The sequence below is a fragment of the Capra hircus genome, chromosome 8 (genome assembly GCF_001704415.2).
Source record: "Capra hircus breed San Clemente chromosome 8, ASM170441v1, whole genome shotgun sequence".
NCBI classification, from domain to species: Eukaryota; Metazoa; Chordata; class Mammalia; order Artiodactyla; family Bovidae; genus Capra; species Capra hircus.
In genome coordinates this window covers 85,395,097-85,421,484 of record NC_030815.1, presented here as the reverse complement: position 1 = coordinate 85,421,484, position 26,388 = coordinate 85,395,097, and the positions used below count along the sequence as shown (strand labels likewise).

The 26,388-nt window shown below is 41.4% G+C and overlaps 1 pseudogene; it reads left to right on the top strand.

Moving 5' to 3' along the window:
* Positions 1–24,770, top strand: part of LOC102173298 — a 69,608-nt pseudogene extending 44,838 nt beyond the window's left edge.

Genomic DNA, 26,388 nt, shown 5'->3' with positions numbered 1-26,388 from the left:
ATGCAGTGGGGGTTGAGGGAATCAACCCATTTTACCCACTACAATCATATCTCTCTATTTCCCTCAAAAAGCATGTGGATTCTCATGTCACACAGCCTGTGTAGAAAAAGCTCCAAGAGCTTGTCCAGTGCCTTTTCATCAGAAGAAAGGTGCCTTCTGTCTAGACCCACAGAAAGGCTTGGGAACAGCATATGAAGGCCATGTCTGGGTAAGTGGCAATGTTCTGGGTTCCCATGAACTCTTAAAGAGTTTATTAATAATCACTTTTCAAAATGCATATACAATATTTGTCAGAAGTATTTATGATATGTTATACAGTATTAATTATATTAAATTGAAAATATTTTTTGCATCCTAAGAATATGATTTCAAAACTAAGTGTAGCTGCTCCCAATAGGATATTTTCAAATTTCCCAAAGTTTTCTGTTTAGACATTACCTTGCAATGAACAAATGCTAAAATCTGTCCTAATGATGTAACTTTGATTTCCAGTCAGCAATAATAACTTATGAGATTAAAAGTGAAAAAAAAACCTTCCTGAGAAATATTTAAAATCTGAAGTGATTTTGGAGTTACCAAATTTGAATTTAATGTTACCTTAGAGGCAAAGCTGTGACCGTTATTTGAATGAATTGCTTGTGTTAATTGAAATAGAATTAATATATTTTTCACACACATGAATTATTCAGTAATCAAAAGAATTGCCTTGCTTTTAAATTTCAATCATGTTATGTCGTTGGGTTCCAATCTTTTAACAAGAAAAGTGTTTGTAACACACTTGTATTGTTTTAATTTTGTATGTCATAATTGTGTAGTGTTTGATGTTTCAGCTTGGATTGCTTTTATTTGTTTCTTGAAAAATAAAAACTAAAGATTCCAAAGAAAGCAGGCAGGAAAAGAGGATGGCAGAGGGCATTGGCGTAGTTTGTGACTTCAAACTCTTCCTATATGATATGAACGAAGAAGACTCAAAACCCAGTGTTGTAGTGAGTCAAGTGATTGACATGAGGTAAGCTTTGAAAGGGAGAATGTTTTTATCAAAACAAGATCTGGAATAAAAGTGGTTTCTGATATTCTTTTAAGTAGTGTTGTCACAACTTAAGTTCGCAATTTTCACCATTGCCGTGAAGACTTGAAAAAAGATTTTTGCCTAAAGTTTGCATCATTACCTCTTAGATGTGGATTATAACTGTGTAATATTTGTAAGAGTTTGGTTTTTTTTTTTTAGTCAGAAGTTTATTTTCTTATTATGTTTGCATGTGTTTATAGCAGGGCCTCCCTGTTAGCTCAGCAGTAAAGAATCCGCCTGCAATGCAGGAGCTGCGGGTTTGATCCCTGGGTCAGGAAGATCCCCTGGAGGAGGGCATGGCAACCCATTCCAGTATTCTTATCTGGAGAATCCCATGAACAGAGGAGCCTGGTGGGCTACTGTCCACGGGGTCACAAAGAGTCGGACATGACTGAAGTGACTTAGCACAGAACAGCACATGTGTATAACAGGAAAGGATATACAACCTCAAAACCAAAAGCTCTTTACATTGAGATATTATTTATGTATTATAAAATTCACCATTTAAAAATGTGCGATCCACTGGTTTTTAGTATATCACAAGCTTGTAAAACCATCACCATAAACTAAGTTTAGATTTTCATCACATCAAAAAAAAAAAAAACAACCCTTATTAATTAGCAATCACTCTACATTCACCACTGCCCCCAGCCCCATTAATCTGTTTCTATCTCTATGGATTTGCCTATTTAAAATTTTTATATAATTGAAATCATAAAATATGTGGAATTTTGTGACTGGCTTCTTTCACTAAGCATAATTTTTCAAGACTCACCCATGGAGCATCTATCAGTACTTCATTTTTCATGGCTGATGCCCTTTGTCAGGTTGAGAAACTGGCCTTCTCTTCCTGGTTTGTTGAGTCTTTTTATCTGGAAAGGTGTTGTTGGATATTGACATGGTTTTTCGGGTCTCTTGAGATCATTGTTGTTTTTCCCTTAACTCCCATAATTTATTACATTATTTTTTTAATTTATTTTTTAATTGGAGGAAAATTGCTTAACAAAGTTGTGTTGATGTATGACAACATAAATCAACCATAATTATATATATACACCTTCCCTCTTGAGCCTCCTTCTTCCCTGCCACCACCAATCCCACCCCTCTATGTTGTCATAGAGCACCAGACTGGGTTTCCTGTGTTACATAGCAACTTCTCACCAGTAACCTATGTTACACACAATAGTGTATATATGTTGACACCACTTCCTCCATTCATCCCACTCCGTACCCACGGTGTCCACAAGTCCATTTTCTACATCTGTGTCTCCATTCAGTTCAGTTCAGTTCAGTTGCCCAGTCGTGTCTGATTCTTTGAGACCCCATGAACTGCAGCATGCCAGGCCTCCCTGTCCATCACTAGCTCCCAGAGTTCACTCAGACTCACGTCCATCGAGTCAGTGGTGCCATCAGCCATCTCATCCTCTGGTGTCCCCTTCTCCTCCTGTTCCTAATCCCTCCCAGCATCAGAGTCTTTTCCAATGAGTCAGCTCTTCGCATGAGGTGGCCAAAGTATTGGAGTTTCAGCTTCAGCATCAGTCCTTTCAAAGAACACCCAGGACTGATCTCCTTTAGGATGGACTGGTTGGATCTCCTTGCACTCCAATGGACTTTCAAGAGTCTTCTCCAACACCACAGTTCAAAAGCATCAATTCTTCGGCACTCAGCTTTCTTCACAGTCCAGCTCTCACATCCATACATGACCACTAGAAAAACCATAGCCTTGACTAGACTGACCTTAGTCAGCAATGTAATGTCTCTGCTTTTGAATATGCTATCTAGGTTGGTCGTAACTTTCCTTCCAAGGAGTAAGCATCTTTTAATTTCATGGCTGCAATCACCATCTGCAGTGATTCAGTTCAGTTCAGTTCAATTCAGTCGCTCAGTCATGTCTGACTCTTTGCAACCCCATGAATCACAGCACGCCAGGCCTCCCTGTCCATCACCAACTCCCAGAGTTCACTCAGACTGACATCCATCGAGTCAGTGATGCCATCCAGCCATCTCATCCTCTGTTGTCCCCTTCTCCTCCTGCCCCCAATCCCTCCCAGCATCAGTCTTTTCCAGTGAGTCAACTCTTTGCATGAAGTGGCCAAAGTACTGGAGTTTCAGCTAGCATCATTCCTTCCAAAGAAATCCCAGGGCTGATCTCCTTCAGAATGGACTGGTTGGATCTCCTTGCAGTCCGGGGGACTCTCAAGAGTCTTCTCCAACACCACAGTTCAAAAGCATCAATTCTTTGGCATTCAACCTTCTTCACAGTCCAACTCTCACATCCATAAATGACTATTGGAAAAACCATAGCCTTGACTAGATGGACCTTAGTCGGAAAGTAATGTCTCTGCTTTTGAAAATGCTATCTAGGTTGGTCATAACTTTTCTTCCAAGGAGTAAGCGTCTTTTAATTTCACGGCTGCAGTCACCATCTGCAGTGATTTTTGTTATGGCCAGGGTCTGAGTCCCCAAAACGGAAGAATAAGACATCCACAGCAATGCAAAAGCAGGAAGGGGTTTTATTTCTAGCTTGAGCTAGGGCTCCCGCCACATCCAATGCAGTGGAGTGGAGCAAGGAGCCCCAAGCCCAGATTTACAGCCGTATTTATAGGTTTTAGAACAGAGAGTTGGCAAGGGCTGATTGGCTGCAGGAGTTTCCTAGTATTTACTAATTGGCTAATCATTATTGGCTGCAGGGGTTTCCTGGTATTTACTAATTGGCTATTGGCTGCAGGGGGATGTCTTTTATGTCCTGATAAACTCAAACCAGGTTACAGGGAGTATGCTGATTAGACAAGTCCTGGCATCCGTGGGGATGACCTCACGGGGCAATGACTCAGCCTTTCCCGTGAGTCCTACCTTAGTCCCTGAAGCCTATCATGGCATTTGTTGGGTCCCAACATTCCCCCCTGTCCTTTGATCATGGAGAGGAATCCTCCTCTTCATTCTGAGACATTTCCTGATATTGTCTCAGCATCATCACTTGAACTGTACTGATATGTTCTTTTTACAAAGGTCCAAGGTTGAAGAATAAATCTGGCCACCAAGTATTGGGGGGATTCCAGTAGTCGAATTGAGTACCTCATGGGTTAGTCCATTATGAAGCGTCCAGGTGATCTTAGCAGGTTGATGTGGGTTAGCACCAGCAGTTCAGGAGTGGAGAAGGAGGGCCACCAACAGGAGAGTCAGGGGGATTCGTCTGGGGCCAGCTGGCGGACAAGCTTCATTTTTAAGGGGTTGGTGGGATGCGGCATCGCCTTCCATTCTTTTTGGGCCTTTTCTTGTTCCTCTGGGGTGGCACGACGCACGTGGTTGCAGTGCACCCAGCGTCCAATTCCATTCCACCTTTAGGGCAGTGGGGGTGGTAAGGAGAACAACATAGGGGCCCTTCCATCTTGGCTCTAAGGTTTTTGACTGGTGTCTCTGAACCCAGACCCAATCTCCCGGGCCCATATCATGGGACGGGATCATTCCTTTACTCTGGCCCTCATGAACTTCTCGTATCAGTGACCAGATACGTTTATGCACTTTACTTAAAGCCAGCATCTCTTGTTGGAACATGCGTAGCAGGAGAGATGGTTTAGTCTTTCCCTCAAACACTGAACAAATGGGGGGTGGACTTCCATATACAATTTCAAAGGGAGTCAAACCTAGTTTATAGGGGGTATTGCACTCCCAAAAAAGCGCAAAGGGAAGGAGGGTTACCCAGTCCCCTCCAATCTCTATTGCCAGCTTTGTTAAAGTTTCTTTTAGGGTCCGATTCATTCTTTCTACTTGTCCTGAGCTCTGGGGACTGTACTCGCAATGTAGCTTCCATTTGGTCCCCAGGGCTGAGACCAGTCCTTTAACAATTTTGCTCACAAATGCAGGTCCATTATCAGAGCCAATAGATGCCGGCAGCCCAAACCTAGGTATTATCTCTTCTAGGAGCTTCTTAGCCACTATTATTGTGTCTCCTTTTTAGTGGGGTAAGCTTCTACCCACCCAGAAAATGTATCAACCAAAACTAACAGGTAACGATAGCCATACTTGCCTGGCCTCACCTCTGTAAAATCTATCTCCCAATGCTGTCCGGCCTTTCCCCCTGGTATCTTACACCCGTGTGCTGTCCTTTTCCCGGTCTCATCATCTGACAGGCCTTGCAGGTGCAGACTATGTCCTGCATGGTTTTCTTTTGTCGGGGAAACCACAGCTGTGCTGCTTGTAGAAGCGTCAAAGTCTCTTTCTCTCCCAAATGGGTGGTTTGATGTAAATGGGTACAGAGATGTCTGCCCAGGTCGGCAGGAAGCAACAGGTTGTCATCCTGGTCCTGATATCATCCTTGCCCGCAGGGTGGTTGGTGTTATCCTGCATCCAGCTTAAATCGGAGGGGGGAGTATATGGGGCTTGGGGGGAGAGTCCCCATCCCTGGCGGTGGTAATCCTACAGCCAGCACATGAGCTTGGCAGTATCCAGCGGCCACCTCGTGGGCTGCTACATCGGCAGCACGGTTGCCTCGGGCCCTGGCATCTTCTCCTTTCTGGTGTCCTGGGACATGTACTATGGATACCGCCCAGGGCAAGTGGACCGCTGCCAAGAGTCTGCGTATTTCAGGTAGGTTCTTAATCTCTTTCCCCTCTGCCGTCAAGAACCCCCGTTCTTTATATATAGGGCCTTGAATATGCGCGGTGCCAAATGCATATTGGCTGTCTGTAAATGGTGATCTTTTCTCCTTTCGCCCTCTCTAGTGCTTGTATCACAGCTACCCGTTCTGCTTTTTGGGCGGATGTTCCCGGGGGCAAAGCCTCGGCCCAGACGACCCTCCCAGTGTCATCTACTATGGCTGCCCCCGCTTTTCTCTGCCCATCCTTTATATAACTGCTCCCATCTGTGAACCATATCAGCTCACTGTCCTTTAATAGTATGTCACTGAGGTCTCTACATATGGCGGTTACCTCAGCCAATACTTCAACACAGTCATGGAGAGGCCCATCCTCCTCCGGGATGGGCAAGAGAGTAGCAGGATTTAGAAAACAAGGTGTCTGAAAGTGTATCCGGGGAGCATCTAACAACAGGGCTTGGTAATGGGTTAAGCGAGCGTTAGAAATCCACTTACCCGGTGGCTGTTTGAGGATTCCCTCTATGGCATGGGGAGTGTAGACCAGGAGGTGCTGTCCATAAGTCAACCTGTCAGCGTCATGGACAAGGAGAGCAGCGGCCGCGATGATACAGAGACAGGGTGGCCATCCAGCAGCTACCGGGTCCAACCGTTTAGAGAGGTATGCCACAGGCTGCCTCCAAGGTCCCCATTGCTGTGTCAGGACTCCCTTTCCCACTCCCTGCTTTTCATCCACAGTTGAAATGGCTTAGCTGGGTCAGGGAGAGCTAGGGCTGGGGCTTCTAGCAATGCCTGCCGGAGTTCCTGAAACGCCCACCTCATTGGCTCAGTCCAAGTCCAGTTCTTATTTTCTCTACTTCCTTCATATAGAGGCCGGGCCTTTTCAGCAAACCCCAGGATCCATAGCCTGCAGTACCCAACAGTCCCTAAGAACTCCCTCACTTGCCGAAGAGTCATTGGCTCGGGGATCTGTAAAATAGTCTCTTTCATAGCCTGAGTCAACCATCTTTGCCCCCGTTTTATTTTGTACCCCAAGTAAACGACTTCCTGTTTAGCAATTTGGGCCTTCTTTGCACTCACCTGGTACCCCAATGTCCCCAAAGTCTGAAGGAGGTCACCTGTGGCCTCTAGGCATACCTCCTTGGTAGTAGCGGCCAGCATGAGGTCATCTACATACTGCAATAGGACAATGTGGGGGTGGCTAGTCTGGTACTCACAGAGGTCCTCGCCTAGACCCTCGTTGAACAACGTCGGCGAGTTTTTAAATCCCTGTGGAAGGCGAGTCCAGGTCAGCTGTCCTACAGTTTGACTGTCTTCATCAGTCCATTCGAATGCGAAGATCTCTTGGCTCTGGGGGGCCAGAGGCAAACTGAAAAAGGCGTCTTTTAAGTCCAAGATTGTATACCAGATGTAGTCTGGTGGCAAGCCGCTCAGGAGGGTGTATGGGTTAGGGACAGTGGGATGAATGTCACTCACCCGTTTGTTGACTTCACGAAGATCTTGGATGGGTCTAAAGTCCGTTCTCCCAGGCTTTTTCACAGGCAGCAGGGGAGTATTCCATGGGGACCAGCACTTTTTAAGAATCCCAGCCTTCAGGAGGCGCTGTATGTGTGGCATGATTCCTTGCCGGGCCTCCTGACTCATGGGGTACTGCTTTACCTTCACAGGGGTAGCATTTGCTTTTAATTCAACAATGATGGGAGGTCTTTGTTTTGCCAGTCCTACTCCTGCCGTCTCAGCCCAGGCCAGAGGGTATTTTTGGATCCATTGTAGCATAACCGGGTCCACAGCTGCAGGGGGTTTTGGTGAATATAGTCTGTATTCATCTTTCAGTGCCAGGGATAAAACATGAATTGGTTGTCCAAGCCCGTCTGTGACTGATATCCCTCCAGATTCAAAGTGAATTTGCACATTGACTTTGGACAATAGGTCTCTTCCTAATAAAGGGGCCGGACACTCCGGGATCACCAGAAATGACTGGGACACCCATTGGGCTCCCAAGTCCACTTTTTGTTTAGTAGTCCAGTAATATCTTTTTGTCCCGGTGGCTCCCTGGACCAAGCTAGTCTTCTTGGACATCGGCCCGAATTTTTGATTGAGGACCGAGTATTGGGCTCCCGTATCCACCATGAAACTGACCGGTTTCCCCTCCACATTAATAGTTACCCAGGACTCGGGGAGGGGTGCTGGGCCCTGACCCCCCTAATCACTATCTTCTCCTGCATATAAAATGTGGGTACCCGAGGGAGACTCTTCTTTTCTTACAGTCCTTTTTTTCAGGTTTCTCTTGGGGCACTCATTTTTCCAGTGCCCTTGCTCTTTGCAATAGGCACATTGGTCTCTCTTTAGGGTCGGCCTAGCTGGTTTTTCCCTTCCTTTCGTCTGGGTGTCTCGAGTCTTCCAGGAATCAGGTCCCAGTCTCATCCCCGCAAAGAAAATTTGAGCCAGCTCTTTCTGATTTCTTCGGTTTTCCTTAGCTCTAAATTCCCTTTCCTCCCGTCTAATTCGTTCCTCCCTTTCCTCAGGGGTCTCTCTGTTATTAAACACTTTCTCAGCTGCCCTCACCAGATCCTGTATTGACTGTTCTCCCAGCCTCTCTATCCTCTGTAACTTCCTCCTGATATCCAGAGCTGCCTGATTAACAAAGGCTAGCAAAACTGCTGCGTGTGACTCATCAGCCTGAGGGTCCTGGGCGTATACTGCCTGAAAGCCTCCATTAACCTCTCTAAAAAGGCTGCCGGGCTCTCCTTTGGCTCCTGCCTTATCAAATTTACCTTAGACAAATTCGTTGGTTTCCTGGCGGCTGCCTGGAGGCCAGCCATCAGAGTCTGGCGGTACACTCGGAGATGCTCCCTACCTTCAGTGCGTTCAAAATCCCAGTTCGGTCGCATCAAAGGAAACCCCTCCTCAATTAGGTGGGGCTGCGTGGTGGGTCTTCCATCCACTCCTGGAATATGTTTTCATGCTTCCGATAGAATTCGCTCCTGTTCCTCCGCGGTGAAGAGCACCTGCAACAGCTGCTGACAATCATCCCAAGTAGGATTGTGAGTAAACAAGATAGAATCTAAGAGATCAATAAGACCTTGGGGTTTTTCGGAAAAAGAAGGGGTTTGAGTTTTCCAGTTATATAAATCACTCGTAGAAAACGGCCAGTACTGGTATGTTCGCTCCCCACCGGGATTTGCTGGCCCCACCTGGACAGGGAATGCCGGAACGGTGGATGAAGGAGCCTCCCGGCTTCCGTCCTCAGACAAGTCTCCGCCCCTTGGAGTCCTTCCGCCAGTTCCTTGGGCTGGCCCCCCTTCCCATGGCGGAGCCGAGGGTTCTGGGTCCCTCCTTTGTTCTGTGGATGACACCTGCGGTACCTGCGGGGGCAAGGGTGGCTGCATATATGGGGGAGGTGAAATCTCAGTGTCTAAGTCAATCAGGCTAGGATATAAAGAGGATTCCTGGAGTATCGGCTTCTTCTTCTGACTCTCCCGATCTTCATGATCAGTCATTACAGACAAAGGGGTGGAGGAGCTTTGACCCATAATGACGGAGCTCATAATGAACACACAAAAAAACAAAAATGGCGCCAGCACACAAAGAAAGGTGACAGACAGAAGACAAACAAATATCGGCCGAAAACACAGAACTAGGTCTATCCCGGGTTACTGTTGTCTTGCTTCCCAATGTCATCTCCCCGAAGGGTGTCCACTGCCCACCAGATTCGGCGTCAGGAGAGATGTTCCTTCCCAATCCCTCACAGAACCAGCTGCCTTCCAGCACGAATGCTGGGCCCTGATCTTATGCTGGCTGCCAGTTTCCTTCCAGCACGCTCACTGGGCCTCGGTCTTACACTGGCTAGGACGACTAATTCACCTCTAATTAGGCCTAACAAGAGCCAGCTGCCTTCCAGTGCATATGCTGGGCCTCGGCCTTACGCTGGACTTAACCAGACTTAATACTGGTGTTCAGATATCTTTCCTCCTAGTGAGGAAACCCCTTCTACCCGGAAAGTGTTATTCTTCCCAGTTAAAGGGATCCCGGACGAGCCCCCAAATGTTATGCCCAGAGTCCGAGTCCCCAAAACTGAGAGAATAAGACATCCACAGCAATGCAAAAGCAGGAAGGGGTTTTATTTCTAGCTCGAGCTAGGGCTCCCACCATATCCAACACAGTGGAGTGGAGCAAGGAGCCCCGAGCCCAGATTTACAGCAGTATTTATAGGTTTTAGAACAGAGAGTTGGCAAGGGCTGATTGGCTGCAGGAGTTTCCTAGTATTTACTAATTGGCTAATCTTTATTGGCTGCAGGGGTTTCCTGGTATTTACTAATTGGCTATTGGCTGCAGGGGGATGTCTTTTATGTCCTGATAAAGTCAAACCAGGTTACAGGGAGTATGCTGATTAGACAAGTCCTGGCATCCGTGGGGATGACCTCATGGGGCAATGACTCAGCCTTTCCCGTGAGTCCTACCTTAGTCCCTGAAGCCTATCATGGCATTTGTTAGGTCCCAACAATTTTGGAGCCACCAAAAATAAAGTCTTGTTTCCACTGTTTCCCCATCTACTTCCTATGAAGTGATGGGACCGGATGCCATGATCTTTGTTTTCTGAATGTTAAGCTTTAAGCCAACTTTTTCACTCTTCTCTTTTACTTTCATCAAGAGGCTTTTTAGTTTCTCTTCACTTTCTGCCATAAGGGTGGTGTCATCTGCATATCTGAGGTTATTGATATTTCTCCCAGCAATCTTGATTCCAGCTTATGTTTCTTCCAGCCCAGCGTTTCTCATGATGTACTCTGCATTTAAGTTAAATAAGCAGGGTGACAATATACAGCGTTGACGTACTCCTTTCCCTATTTCTCCCAGCAATCTTGATTCCAGCTTGTGCTTCTAGCCCAGCATTTCTCCATTGGTTCCCTGCAAATAGGTTGATCAATACCATATTTCTAGATTCCATATATATGTGGTATTTGTTGTTTTCAGTCACTAAGTCATGTCCACCTCTTTGCGACTCTATGGACTGCAGCATGTCAGGCTTTCCTGTCCTTCATTATCTCTTGGAGTTTGCTCAAACTCCTGTCTATTGAGTTGGTAACGCCATCCAACCATCTCATCCTCTGTTGCCCCCTTCATTTTTGGCCCAGCTTCTTCATTCTTTCTGGAGCTATTTCTCTGCTCTTCCCTAGTAGCATATTGGACACCAACCGACGTGGCGGCTAGATCTCCCGGTGTCATATCTTTTACATTTTCATCCTGTTAATGGGATTCTTTTTTTTTTTTTTTCCAGGTCATAATGGGAACATGATTGACTTAACAATATAAAATAATTATGTACAATTTAGGGGGTTGAGCAGAGTCATGTGCTAAGTGGAAGTGCATACATGCACATGTTTTCATCCACACAGCCAGTCTATGTCTTTTGTAGTAATTTAATCCATTTGCATTTCAGGTAATTATCAATATGTATGATCCTGTTACCATTTTCCTAATTGTTTTGGATTTATTTTCTGTAGGTCTTTTCTTTTTCTTGTGTTTCTTGCCTAGAGAAGTTCCTTCAGCATTTGTTGTAAAGCTGGTTTGTTGGTGCAGAATTCTCTTAACTTTTGCTTGTCTGGAAAGCTTTTGATTTCTCCATCAAATCAGAAAGAGAGTCTTGCTGGGTAGAGTACTCCTGGTTGTAGATTCTTCCCTTTCATCACTTTAAATATATTGTTCCATTCCCTTCTGCCTTGTAGTTTCTGTTGAGAAATCAGCTGATTACCTGATGGGAGCTTCCTTGTATGTTGTTTGTTGTTTTCCCATGTTGCTTTCGATACTTTATCTTTGTCTGTAATTTTTGTCAGTTTGATTACTGTGTGTCTTGGTGTTTCCCTCTTTGGGTTTATCCTGCCTGGGACTCTCTGTGCTTCCTAAACTTGATTGACTACTTCTTTTCCCATGTTAGGGAAGTTTTCAGCTATTTTCAAATATTTTCTCAGGTCTTTTCTCTTTCTCTTCTCCTTCTGAGATTCCTATAATGTGAATGTTGGTGCATTTAATGTTGTCCCAGACGTCTCAGACTATCTTCATTTCTTTTCATTCTGTTTTCTATATTCTGTTCTGTGCCAGTCATTTCCACCATTCTGTCTTCTAGGTCATTTATCCCTTCTTCTGCCTCAGTTATTCTGCTATTGATTCCTTCTAGTAGTATCTCTGTTTGTTCTTCAGTTCCTGTAGGTCTTTGGTAAACACTTCTTGCATCCTCTCCATTGTTTTCCTGAGATCCTGGATCATCTTCACTATCCTTATTCTGAATTCTTTTTCTGGAAGTTTGCCTATCTCCATTTCATTTAGCTGTTTTCTGGGGTTTTATCTTGTCCCTTCGTCTAGGACATAAATTTCTCCTTTTTCGTCATGATTAATTTTCTGTAATATGATTTTTGTTTTAGCTGCTGTGGGACTGTGCTTCTTCTTGCTTCTTCTGTCTGCTCTCCAATGGATGAGGCTAAGAGGCTTGTGTAAGCTTCTTGAAGGAGGGCCTGGCAGTGGGAAAAACTGAGTCTTGCTCTGGTGGGCAGAGCCTTGCTCAGTAAAACTGCAATCCAAATATCTGTTGATGGATGGGGTTGCACTCCCTCTCTGTTAGTTGTTTGGCCTGAGGTAACCCAGCCCTAGGCTCTATGGTAGGGTTAAATCCAAGAGAGTTTGTGTCAAGGGGGACTTTCTCAGCCTGCTGCTGCCAGTGCCCCTGTCCCTGTGATGAGCCCTTGCCGACCCACGCCTCCACAGGAGGCCCTCCAACACTAGCAGGTAGTTTTGGTTCAGTCTCTTATAAGATCACTGCTCTTTTCCTCTGGGTCTTGATGCATGCAAGATTTTGTTTTTTCCCCTCCAAAACTGGAGTCTCTGTTTCCCCCAGTCCTGTGGAAACCATATAATCAAATCCACTGGCCTTCAAGGCCACATTCCCTAGGGATTCTCAACCCTTTGTTGGATCCCAAGGCTGGGATGCCCGACATGGGGTTCAGAACCTTCACAACAGTGGCAGAACTTCTTTCATACTATTGTTCTCCACTTTGTGGGTCACCTACCCAGAGGGTATGGGATTTGATTTTATCGTGATTGCACCCCACCTACTGTCTTGCTGGGGCCTCTTCTTTGTCTTTGGATATGAAGTATCATTTTTTTTGGCGGGTTCTAGTGTTCTCTTGCCGATGGTTGTTCAACAACTAGTTGCAGTCTTGGTTCTCTCACAGGAGATGAATGCACATCCTTCTACTCTGCTATCTGAGCATGTCCCTTGTTCATGGGGTTCTTGAGGCAAAAATACTGAGGTGATCTGTCATTCCCTTCTCCAGTGATATATGCGTTAATATATGATATTTGTTTTTCTCCTTCTGACTTACCTGTATAATAGGCTCTAGGTTCATCCATCTCGCTAGAACTGATTCAAATTCGTTCATTTTTATGGCGGAGTAATATTCCATTGTATATACATACAACATATTCTTTATCCATTCATCTATCAGTGGACATTTAGGCTGGTTCCATGTCTTAGCTATCGTAAATAGTGTTGCAATGAACACTGGGGTATATGTGTCTTTTAGAACTGTGGCTTCCTCAGGATATATAACTTTGGAGTATTTTTATTATTCTTTTTCTAGTTGTTTTACAAGTGTAGTTAGGTTCTTTACTTGATGGTTCTTTTGTTTCTTGAGGTAGGCTTGTATTACTATAAACTTCTCTCTTGGCCAACTTTTACTGCATCTGATAGGTTTTGAGTTGTCACGTTTTCATTCTCATTTGCTCCCAGGTATTTTTTTTCCCCCTATTTGGGTTCTTTAGTGACATTTTCATTCTTCAGAAGCATATGATTTAGCCTCCATGTGTTTGTGTTTTTTATAGTTTTTTTCCCTGAAATAAAATCTAATCTTATAGCATGTGGTCAGAAAGTATACTTGAAATAATTTCAATTTTTAAAAAATTTACCAATGCTTGATTTGTGATCTATCATTGAGAATGTTCCACATGCACTTTAGAAAAAAGTGAAATTTACTATTTTTGGATGGAATGCTCTGTAAATATCAGTTAGGTACAAATGTCCCAATATATCATTCATTTTCTGTCTGGTTGATCTGTCCATTGGTGTGGATGGGGTGTTAAAGTCTCTCGCGATTATTGCCAAATTAACTGCCAGTTTCCCTTAATAGTTGTTAACATTTGCCTTACATATTGATTTGATGTGCTTCTATGTTGGGTGCATATACATTTATAAATGTTATAATTATTATATCTTCTTCTTGGATTGATCCCTTGATCATTACGTAGTGTCTTTTCTTGTCTAGTCTTTATTTAAAAATCTATTTTATCTGATAAAATAGAGCTTTGAATAAGTTTCAAGTTTATGCATAAGTTTATGCCCACCCCCCCAAATTAAATAGTTCTAACTGAAATAAGAAAGCATCACTACTGCTTTCTTTTGATTTCAATTTACATGGAATATATTTTGCCAGCCTCTCATTTTCAGTCACAATGTATCCCTAAGTCTGAAAAGTGTCCCTTGTAGACAGCATATAGAGAGGTCTTGTTTTTGTATCCATTCAGCCAATCAATATCTTTTTTCTGGAACATTCAATATGTTTACATTTAAGGTAATTTTTGATATGTATGATCCCATTATCATTTATGTTATTGTTTTGGGTTTGTTTTTGTAGGCCTTTTCTTTCTCTTGTGTTATCTGTCTAGAGAAGTTTCTTTTGCATTTGTTGTAAAGCTGGTTTGGTGGTGCTGAATTCTCTTAACTTTTGCTTATCTGTAAAGCTTTTGACTTCTCCTTTGAATTTGAATGAGATCCTTGTTGCTTAAAGTAATCTTGGTAGGAAGTTTTTTTTTCCTTTCATCACTTTAAGTTATCCTACTACCCGCTTTTGGCCTGCAGAGTTTCTGTTGAAAGATCAGCTGTTAGCCTTATAGGGATCCCCTGATATGTTATTTGTTGCTTTTCCCTTGATGCTTTTAATCTTTTTTCCTTTGCTTTTAATTTTTGTTAGTTTGATTCATATGTTTCTTGGCATGTTTCTCTCTTATCCTGTATGGGACTCTCTTGGCTTTCTGCACTTGGGTGGCTATTTCCATTCCCTTGTTAGGAAATTTTTGACTACAATCTCTGCAAATGTTTTCTCATACCTTTTTTTTTTTCTCCTCTTTTTCTGAGATTTCTATCATTCAAATGTTGGTTCACTTAATGTTGTCCTCATTTCTTTTCATTCCTCTTAATTTTAGAGTCTGCTCTCCTTCGTTGGGGTTGGACCAGTGCCTTGTGAAAGTTTCCTGGTTGGGGGGACTTGTGTTTCCATTTCAGTTAGAACTGTTTAATTTGGGGGGTGGGCATAAACTTATTCATAGTATTTCCTTATGTTTCCTTTTAACTTCTGGAAGATCAGAAGTAATGTAACTATTTTATTTTTCTTTCCTACTTTATTTTTGAATTTAATAATTTGAGGTTTCTCTGATTTTTTCTTGGTTGTTTAGCTAAAAGTTTGTCAATTTTGTTTGGTTTTCTTCATTTTCTCTTATTTTTCTACTATCTGTTTTATTAATTTCCACTCTGAAATTTATATCTCCTTCATTCTGTTTGATCTGAGTTTAGTTTGCTCTTCTCCTAGTTTCTTAAGATGGGAAGTTAGATTATAAATTGATTTGAGATTTTCACTGAATTATTTTTTTCTACCCCATCTTCTCTCCTTTCCTTCTGGAACTTCTATTAAACATATTTTAGCATTCTTTAGGTTTCCCAAAGGACACTGATGCTCTGTTCATTTTTCTTCTTTCTTTTTTCTTTCTTTTCCTCAGATTGGATGATATTATTTGTCCTATCTTCAAGTTCAATGGTTCTCGTTTCTGCCTGCTCAGATCTGTTGCTGAGCCCTTCTGATAAATTTTTCATTTCAGTTATTGTACTCTTCAACCTCAGAATTTCTGTCTGGTTCTATTTTATGATTTATATTTTCTTATTTATAGTTCTTGTTTGTTGAGTCATTATTATCATACTTTTATTTATTTCTTTAGGCATGGATTCACTTAGGTCTTCAAATGTATTTAAAATAGCTGATTCTTTGGTAAATCCAACATCTGGCATTCCTCAGAGATGCTTTTTCCTTGTGTATTGGTCATACTTTTGTGCCTCAACTAATCTGTAAAGTCTTTATTCTTAGTCATATATGGTTACTGAAGTTTCCCCTTTGTTAACTTAGTAGTCAGCTAATGATTTTGCAGAGATTTCTTTAAACATTTGGAACTGATGAATTTCCTAGACTTTGCTGAAGGGCTCTGTGTGCAAATGGGACATTTCTTCAACACTCCACCAGGCAGTTTACAACACTTTCTTCTTGTGCAAATGCTCAAGAACGTTGTAAGAAATAATGTCTGAAAGCCTCCAAAGTCTGATGAAAACCATTTATATACAAATCCAGTGTCAGAGGTGAGAATGTGTGTCCTTCTCTGGTCTTTCTGGAGCATATACATAACCTTAAGTATGTTCACAGTTCTATGTGTGTACATGATGACCAAGATTCTTAGCAATATGTCAGAACTTTTCAGAACCCTTACGGATATCTCAATTTCTGTCTTTTAAGATTTTTGGTTAATATATAGTTCTTATCTGACTGCTTAGTACTGGGTAAGCAGCTATGCAGTTAAAATACTTGTATGAAATTGTTTTCTTTAAGTGCCCCTTGGGGAATAGACCTTTCCCATGGAGAGCTCTGAATCAAGTCATACACCAACTCTTTTCTCCTTCTTTCTCCTCTTTCTAGCTTCCTCAGGTGTCTAGTGGCTTCTAGGATGTACTGTGAACACAGACTTCCATTTTTCAAGTCTACTGAGGAGCTGGAAATAGAGCATAGCATTAGGGCAAGTTAAACTACCACAAAGCTCATAATTCTTACCAAGGTTCAGTTATTTTTCTAAAAAATTAATTCTTCTCAGGTTGCCACAAAACTTGTGTAATTTGTAAGTTCTGCAAAGGTTGTTTCTGATGAATTTGATAGTTTTCTCATTTTTTTTTAATGAAGGAGAGAACATTCAGAGAGCCTTACTTTGCTGTTTTTGACTTCACTCCAGACACTGTTTAAGTGCTTAATAAAAAATACTGAATCAGTGAAATTATAGCAAGTGTATCCAGTTTAGGAAAATGCAGCATGTTCTCTGCTCTCCCTAACTTTTCTGAATCTTTTTGGCTCCTCTAACTTTCCTCTTAGTATCTCAGAGCATCTGCCCTTGGCCTTCTTTCCTTCCTTTTCTGCACACTCCCTGGTGGTTCCTCCACTTCCTATGGTTCAGGTACTGAGTACTTGTTCATATTATTCCTTTATACTACTTTACCAGGTGTAACCTGCACCGTGATGGCTGTATGCTTGCTCAGCCTGAATTTTCTGCTTATCTCAGATTCTGTGGGTCTGCATATTCATCCTATCTTATTTTGATTCCTTAGCAATGAACACTTTTCTGTATTCTTTACCTCAGCTAATAGCTTTGTCAGAAATTTGGTAGTACATTGAATAACTGATACAGGAAAGAAGATAATCTTGAAGGTGACTTTAGTAAGGTTACTCTGGAAGTAGATTTTTAATCAAAAGTTAGTTTAGAAGTGTGTGTGTGTGTGTGTGTGTGTGTGTGTGTGTGTGTGTGTGTGTGTTTGATGCTGGGCACAGAGAAAATGAAAGCAGTGCTGGAGCCAAGAAGTCCAGTCTGCAACTGTCCATCCTTCAGATCAGATAAGAGTCTGCATTAAAATGGTGGCTGCAGGAATTACCAAAGAAAAATGGGTGCAGGAAATATTACTGAAGTTACCTCATGGGACATGGTGAGTGGCAGGAAAAAGAAAGATGAAGAAAAGAGTAACAATACCAGATGGTACTGAGGTTTTTAAGTCATCAAGACTGAAAAACTGAGGGTCACATTGACAGATGTCCAAGATGGAGCATTAGGGGAAGGAAATGAGTCTGTTCAAAGAGTGCCAGAAGTCGAAAACTATCAAGTGAGCTAGATTAAACAGACTTCTACTTTCAGCCAAGATGGAGTAACAGGGGCCATATTTATATTTAACCTTTCCTCTGAAATAACAAGGAAAAAGTGATTTAAGGTGCTAAACATCAGACAATGAAGGAAACAAGTGAGGTGAGCTCTATACTTGCCCAAGGTTACTGCCTTATGAGAGTTTCCAGTACATAAAATGGGAATTCCAGGCAAACCCAGGTGAACTCCCTGTATTGAAGTGATATAACTGAGAGTCCAGAGGGGCCCAGAGTCCTGAGTTGACAGGATAGAGTATCAGAGATGAGAAAGAGGGAGAGAGAGAGAGGGAGAGGGGGAGGGAGAGAAATAGGGATTGATAGAGATCGTGCATTAGTTCTGCAAGGCCCTACAGAGGATCTGGCTTGATTCAGCAAGATATTGATCAGCAAATGCATGTGAGGAAAGCTACAAAATGTTAGTAAATAGAATTCAATATTATGTAAAAATTATTTTGCATCTTGAGCAAATGTAGTGTATCTCAGGAAGGCTGATTTACATTAAAAAATTAATGTATTTTATCATATAAACAAATGGAAACAATCATGTCAATAGATGCAATAAAGACATCTGACAAAATGTGTTTATATATTCTTGATGGACATTTAGAAGGGACTTTCTTCATCCTGATAAAGGACACCTATGAAAATCCCATAGCTGACATCATAATTAGTGGCAAAAGAGTGAATACTTTCTCCCTAAGATCAGGAAAAAGACAAAGATATTTGATCTCACCACTCTTAGTTAACACTGTATTGGATATCTAGGCCAGGGAAGAAAAAACTACAAAATACATCCAGGTTGGAAAGAAGGAAGGAAAATTATTCATAGACAAAATAAGTATCTATGCAGAAAATTCAATGTGGTCTAAAAAATACTTTTAGAACTAATAAAGGAACTTATCAAGTTTGCAGGATACTTGGTCAATATACTTAAATAAATTGCCTTTCTTTATATTAGCAATAAAGAATCAGAAATCAAAAATAAATAAGTAATACCATTTGCAATAACATCAAAATATTAAATACTTAGAAATAAATCTGGCAAATGCTATGTAAGACTTATATACTGAAAAGTATAAAATATTGATGAGAGAAATTAATGAAGACTTAAATAAATGGAGAGAGACACTGTGTTCATGCATTGAAAAACTCAGTATTTAAAAAAATGTGAGTGTCCCCAAAGTTGATCTAGTTTCACACAGTCTTAATCAAAATCCCAGTAAGCTTCTTAATTCTTTCTATAGAAACTGACAAGCTTCAATCCAACTCCTAGAGTACACTAATGAAAATAAAAACAAAAATAAACAAATTAGACCTAATTAAACTGTGAAGATTTTGCATAGCAAAGGAAGCCATAAACAGAAGAAAAGACAACCCTCAAAATGGGAGAAAATATTTGTAAGTGAAGAAACCAACAAGGGGTTAATCTCTAAAATATACAAACAGCTCATGCAGCTATATATATATATAAACATTTAACAACCCAATCAAAAAATGGACAGAAGATCTAAAGAGACATTTCTCCAAAGAAGACATATAGATGGTTTAAAAGCATGTGAAAAGATGCTCAACATCACTAATTATTAGAGAAAAGCAAATCAGAACTACAATAAGGTATCACCTCACACCAGTCAGAATGGCCATCACAGAAAAATCTGCAAACAATAAATGCTGGAGAGGGTATGGAGAGAAGGGAACCCTTATACACTGCTAGTGGCAACAGTATGGAGAGAACAGTGTGGAGGTTCCTCTAAAAACTAAAAATAGAGCAACCATATGATCCAGGAATCCCACTTCTGGGCATATTGTTGTTGTTGGTTAGTCACTAACTTGTGCCCAACTCTGAGATCCCATAGACTACAGCATGCCAGGCTTTCCTGTCCTCCACTGTCTCCTGGAGTTTGCTTAAACTAATGTTCATTGAGTCGATGATGCCATCCAACCATCTCATCCTCTGTCACCCCCTCCTCTTCCTGCCTTCTGTCTTTCCCAGCATTAGGGTCTTTTCCAGTGAGTCAGCTCTTTGCATCAGGTGGTCAAAGGATTGGAGCTTCAGCATCAGTCCTTCCAATGAACATTCGGGGTTGATATCTTCTAGGATTCACTGATTTGATCTCCTTGCAGTCCAAGTGACTCTCAAGAGTCTTCTCCAGCACCACAATGCAAAAACCTGAGTTCTTTGGCACTCAGCCTTCTTTATGGTCCAGCTCTTCCATCTGTGCAGGACTATTGATAAAACCACAGCTTTAGCACTATGGACTCCCGGGCATATATCCCGAGAAAATTCTAATTTGAAAAGATACATGAACTCCAATGTTTGCAGCAGCACTATTTACAATAGCCAAGACATAGAAGCAACCTAGATATCCATCAACAGAGGAGCGGATGAAGAAATTGTGGTACATATATAGAATGGAATATTACTTACTCAGCCATGAAAAAGATGAAATCATGCCATTTGCAGCAACATAGATGGTCCTAGAGACTGTTTTACTGAGTGGAGTAGTCAGACAAGAAAGATAAATATCATATGGTATCACTTACATGTGGACTCTAAAAAGAGGCTACAGATGAACTTATCTACAAAACAGAAATAGAGTTACAGATGTAGAAAATAAACTTATGGTCACTGGGAGGTAAGTGGGGAGAGGGGTAAATTGGAAGATTGGAACTGACACTTATACACTTCAGTTCAGTTCACTTCAATGGCTCAGTCATGTCCAACTTTTTGCGAACCCATGGACTGCAGCAAGTCAGGTCTTCCTGTCCTTCATCAACACCCAGAGTTTGTTCAAACTCATGTCCATTGAGTCAGCGATGCCATCCAACCGTCCTATCCTCTGTCATTCCCTTCTCCTCTCACCTTCAATCTTTCCCAGCATCAAGGTCTTTTCAAATGAGTCAGTTCTCCCCATCAGGTGGCCAAAGTATTGGAGTTCCAGCTTCAGCATCAGTCCTTCGAATGAATATTCAGGACTGATTTCCTTTAGGAAGGACTGGTTGGATCTCCTTGCAGTCCAAGGGACTCTCAAGAGTCTTCTCCAACACCACAGTTCAAAGCATCAATTCTTCGGTGCTCAGCTTTCTTTATGATCCACCTTTCATATCCATACATGACTACTGGAAGAACCCTAGCTTTCACTAGACACACCTTTGTTGGCAAAGTGCTGTCTCTGCTTTTTAATATGCTGTCTAGATTGGTCATAACTTTTCTTCCAAGGAGTAAGCATCTTTTAATTTCAGGGCTGCAGTCACCATCTGCAGTGATTTTGGAGCCCCCCAAAATAAAGTCTCTCATTGTTTCCATTGTTTCCCCATCTATTTGCCATGAAGTGATGGGAGCAGATGCCATGATCTTAGTTTTCTGAATGTTGAGCTTTAAGCCAACTTTTTCACTCTCCTCTTTCACTTTCGTCAAGAGGCTTTTTAGGTCTTCGCTTTCTGCCATAAGGGTGGTGTCATCTGTATATCTGAGGTTATTAATATTTCTCCTGGCAATCTTGATTCCAGCTTGTGCTTCATCCAGCCCAGCATTTCACATGATGTACTCTGCATAAGTTAAATAAGCAGGGTGACAATATATAGCCTTGACATCCTCCTTTTCCTATTTGGAACCGATCTGTTGTTCCATGTCCAGTTCTAACTGTTGCTTCCTGACCTGCATACACATTTCTCAGAGGCAGGTCAGGTGGTCTGGTATTCCCATCTCTCTCAGAATTTTCCACAGTTTGTTGTGATCCACACAGTCAAAGGCTTTGGCATAGTCAATAAAGCAGAAATAGATGTTTTTCTGGAACTCTCTTGCTTTTTCCATGATCCAGTGGATGTTGGCAATTTGATCTCTGGTTCCTCTGGCTTTTCTAAAACCAGCTTGAACATCTGGAAGTCCTTGGTTCATGTACTGTTGAAGCCTGGCTTGGAGAATTTTGAGCATTACCTTACTAGTGTGTGAGATGAATGCAATTGTGTGGTAGTTTGAGCATTCTTTGGCATTGCCTTGCTTTGGGATTGGAATGAAAACATATACGCTATTATATATAAAATAGATAACTAATAAGGACTGGCTGTATATCCCAGGGAACTCTACTCAATATTCTGTATGGAAACAGAATCTAAAAGAGAGTGAATATATGTATATGTAAAAAAATTTATTGGAGAGTGTTTAATATAAAAAAAGAAATTGACAAGTTAATTCTAAAATTCATAGGGAAATGCAGAAGAGCTAGAAAAGCCAAAACAATTTTGAAATAAAGAACAAATTAATAACTATACCCAAATATATAGAATATATATAATATACATATAAACCATATATATTTATAATATATGTATAACATATATATGTAAATTATTTCCATATTTTCTATTCTGTTACAGTATTTTCAACATCTTAAAATAGCTACCAACAAATGGTATGGAATTTTAGATATCCATATATTTAAAAATCAACTTTGATCTGTACTTTTTGCTATGCATAATAATTAACTCAAAATATACCATAGAACGAAATGTAAATCCTAAAGCTGTAATGTACCTAGAAGTAAACTTAGGAGAAAGCCTTTCTGATCTTGTATAAGATAAATAATTTTTAGATATAACATCAAAGCACAACAGATAAAATTTAAACATTGATAAGTTGGGCTTCATCAAATTTAGAACTTCTGCTCTTTGAAATACTCTGTTAAGAGAAGTAATAGAAACGGTGGACTGGTGGCAAATAAAATATCTGAAAAAGAACTTACATACCAAATACGTAAAAGTATTCTTTAAACTCAATAATAAGAAAATAGCTCAATTTTTAAAAAGGGCAAGAATTTGGAAAGATACTTCAATAGAGAAGATGATACATATGTCAAATAAACACGTTAACAGATGCTCAATGTCATTAATTATTCAGTTCAGTTCAGTTCAGTTCAGTCTCTCAGTTGTGTCTGACTCTTTGTGACCCCATGAAATGCAGCACACCAGGCCTCCCTGTCCATCACTACCTCCCAGAGTTCACTCAAACTCATGTGCGTCGAGTCAGTGATGCCATCCAGCCATCTCATCCTCTGTCGTGCCCTTCTCCTCCTGCCCCCAATCCCTCCCAGCATCAGGGTCTTTTCCAATGGAAATTCAAATAAAACAACCATGAGATATCACTTTATATCCATAAGAAAAGCTGAAATTAAAGACTATTTCAAGAATTGGAGGACCTAGATGTGGAAGACCTAAATCTCTCATACATTGCTTTGTAAATCATATAATCACTTTGAAAAATATTTAAAAAGTTAAACGCACACCTAATATATAAGAGGAGAGTGAAAAAGTTGGCTTAAAGCTCAACATTCAGAAGACAAAGATCATGGCATTTGGTCCCATCACTTCACGGCAAATAGAGAAATAGTGGAAACAGTGACAGACTTTATTTTGTGGGGCTGCAAAATCACTGCAGATGGTGACTGCAGCCATGAAATAAAAAGACACTTACTCCTTGGAAGAAAAATTATGACCAACCTAGACAGCGTATTAAAAAGCAGAAATGTTACTTTGCCAACAAAGGTCCATCTAATCAAGGGTATGGTTTTTCTGGTAGTCATGTACAGATGTGAGAGTTGGACTATAAAGAAAGCTGAGCACCAGAGAATTGATGCTTTTGAACTATGGTGTTGGAGAAGACTCTTGAGAGTCCCTTGGACTGCAAGAAGATCTAACCAGTCCATCCTAAAGGAAAACAGTCCTGAATATTCATTGGAAGGTCTGATGTTGAAGCTGAAACTCTGATACTTTGGCCACCTGATTCTAAGAGCTGACTCATTTGAAAAGACTCTGATACTGGGAAAGATTGAAGGCGAGAGGAGAAGACAGAGGGTGAGATGGTTGGATGGCATCACCGACTCAATCAACATGATTTTGAATAAACTCTGGGAGTTGGTGATGGACAGGAGGCCTGGTGTGCTGCAGTCCATGGGGTTGCAAAGAGTCGGACACAGCTGAGCAACTGAACTGAACTGAATATATAATCTAGTCATTCTACTCCTAGGTATTTCCCCAAGAGAACACATATGTCCACAAAGACAGACATGGACATACATAACACCTTTATTTAAAACACCCGAAACTTGAAATAAGCCAAATGTTCACTAATGGGTGAATGGATACACTGTGGCATGTCCATACAATGAAATATTATTCATCAATAAATAGAAATGAAGTATTCATCCATGCAGCAACACTAATGCACTCAAAATTATTATGCTAAGAAAAAGTCAGACAAAAAGAATATATAATGTACCTTTCCATTTCTATAAAGTGCAAGAAAATGCAAATTAATCTAGAGTGACAGGAAGCAGATCAGTGGGGGAGTGAGGAAGAGTTCCAAGGAAGGAGAAAAGTAAGGGTTACACAGCTGTTCCAAGAAACTTGGGGGTGATGGGTACATTCATTATCTCCATTGTGATGATGGTCTCACAGGTGTATACATAAATCAAAACTTATCTGTCTACTTTAAATATGCAGTTTATTACATGCCAAGTGTATCTCAGTAACATTGACAAAATACACAAGCAAGCTGATCTGAGAGCATATGGCCCATACTCTAGGGCCAATGGCTTTGCAGTCAGACATGTGCTCCTTTCTTACCCATAGAAGGCTCAGTCGTGTCCGACTCTTTGTGACCCCATGGACTGTAGCCTACCAGGCTCCTCTGTCCATGGGATTTTCCAGGCAATAGTACTGGAGGGGATTGCCATTTCCTTCTCTAACCGTCTGAGCCACCAGTGAATAGGGAGTCACAGGGAGTTGACTCCTCCACGAACAGCCCAGAGTTAACTTGGGTTTTCTGATAATATATAACTGGCTGAGAACTGCTGTTACAATATTTTGATCACTGTCAGTTCCTACAAAAAAGAATGTTAAAAGTTAGGGAAATTAAGTTTGAGGATTATGTTTTGGTATCATTTTACTCACTTTCAGGCAATTCACTCCCAGAGTCTTGCTTTTCCTTCAGGGATGGAGCGTTTTCTGTCAGTTCAGTCTGGCCCTCTGATTTTGTTCCTGCAAGGAGAAAGGAAATGCCTCGTATGTTTAAGGTAAGTGTCTGTGCAGCTGTTTGGATCCCTTATACATTTTGTTTCATCCCTTTCTTGTCTGTTCATAGGGGTCAAGCCTCTTTGGGCTGGTAAAGGTATTAGTACCTGGAGGTTAAGATTTTAGAAGGGCTGTGGAATTGTTCCCCACTCCATCCCACTTACCACAAGAAATCTAGCCCCCTTATTCTTATTCAAACATACTATAAATAGGTTTTCACAGGTATCATGGTCTTTCATCCTACAGTTCAGTTCAGTTCAGTTGCTCAGTCGTGTCCGACTCTTTGCGAACCCGTGAGTCCCAGCACGCCAGGCCTCCCTGTCCATCATCATCTCCCGGAGTTCACTCAGACTCAAGTCCATCGAGTCCGTGATGCCATCCAGCCATCTCATCCTCAGTTATCCCCTTCTCCTCCTGCCCACAATCTCTCCCAGCATCAGAGTCTTTTCCAATGAGTCAACTCTTCGCATGAGGTGGCTAAAGTACTGGAGCTTCAGCTTTAGCATCATTCCTTCCAAAGAAATCCCAGGGCTGATCTCCTTCAGAATGGACTGGTTGGATCTCCTTGCAGTCCAAGGGACCCTCAAGAGTCTTCTCCAACACCATGATTTAAAATACAAATATTCCATAGGGTGTCCATTCACTCCACGCTAAGGTAATCAGACAGATATGATTCACAGCTGAAAACAGGGAAAGCTTACAAAACAGAACAGTGCTGGGGCAGAGGATGTGAAAGAACAGGGGTAACCAATGACAGAGGAAGAGTGATATATTCTTCCAGGTCAGATGTGCAGGGAGGTCAGTTCATGGACCTGCAGTAACACGAGTGAGTGGCTTCTAAAACTATAGTCACTTTGTAAAATAAGTCTTCTCTGAGGCAACATTTTGAAGCCATAATTCAGATTCAAACCAAGAGCACAAAATGGAAAAATTGGGGGAAGATGTTATTTTGCAATCTAAAATACAGACACTCTGCTCCTTAAAACTCATGTAAAAATTAAAGTGATTCTGGAATGGGTACAATAAGGTGACAGAAAGAGCAAAGGTTTGTTATTCCCTTGAGACCCTTGTGGTTAGTCAGTCTAGAAATCTTGGCCTTAACAAAGGCCACACAGGAGTATTCTTAGTTCCTTAACCCAAAGATAGACATTTATTTAGATGTTACTCAACTAACAAGAGCCCCTACAAAGATCTGGCTATTTGGAACTGACTTAGAGTGGTAGCTTACTATATCACTGATGCTTACTTGATGATCACAAAAGAAAGTTTTATATAGAAATGAAGACTTTGAGCTTAATTATACATCTTAAAATTTAAATTTGATTTGTCATTTAATACTTTGGCCACCTGATGCGAAGAGCTGACTCATTTGAAAAGACCCTGATGCTGGGAAAGATTGAGCGCAGGAGGAGAAGGGGACGACAGAGGATGAGATGGTTGGATGGCATCACCAACTCAATGGACATGGGTTTGGGTGGACTCCGGGAGTTGGTGATGGACAAGGGAGGCCTGGTGTGCTGCAGTTCATGGGGTTGCAAAGAGTTGGACACTACTGAGTGACTGACCTGACTGACTGAGAAATGATATAAATTATAGACATGTAGCAGTCAGGAAAGCAT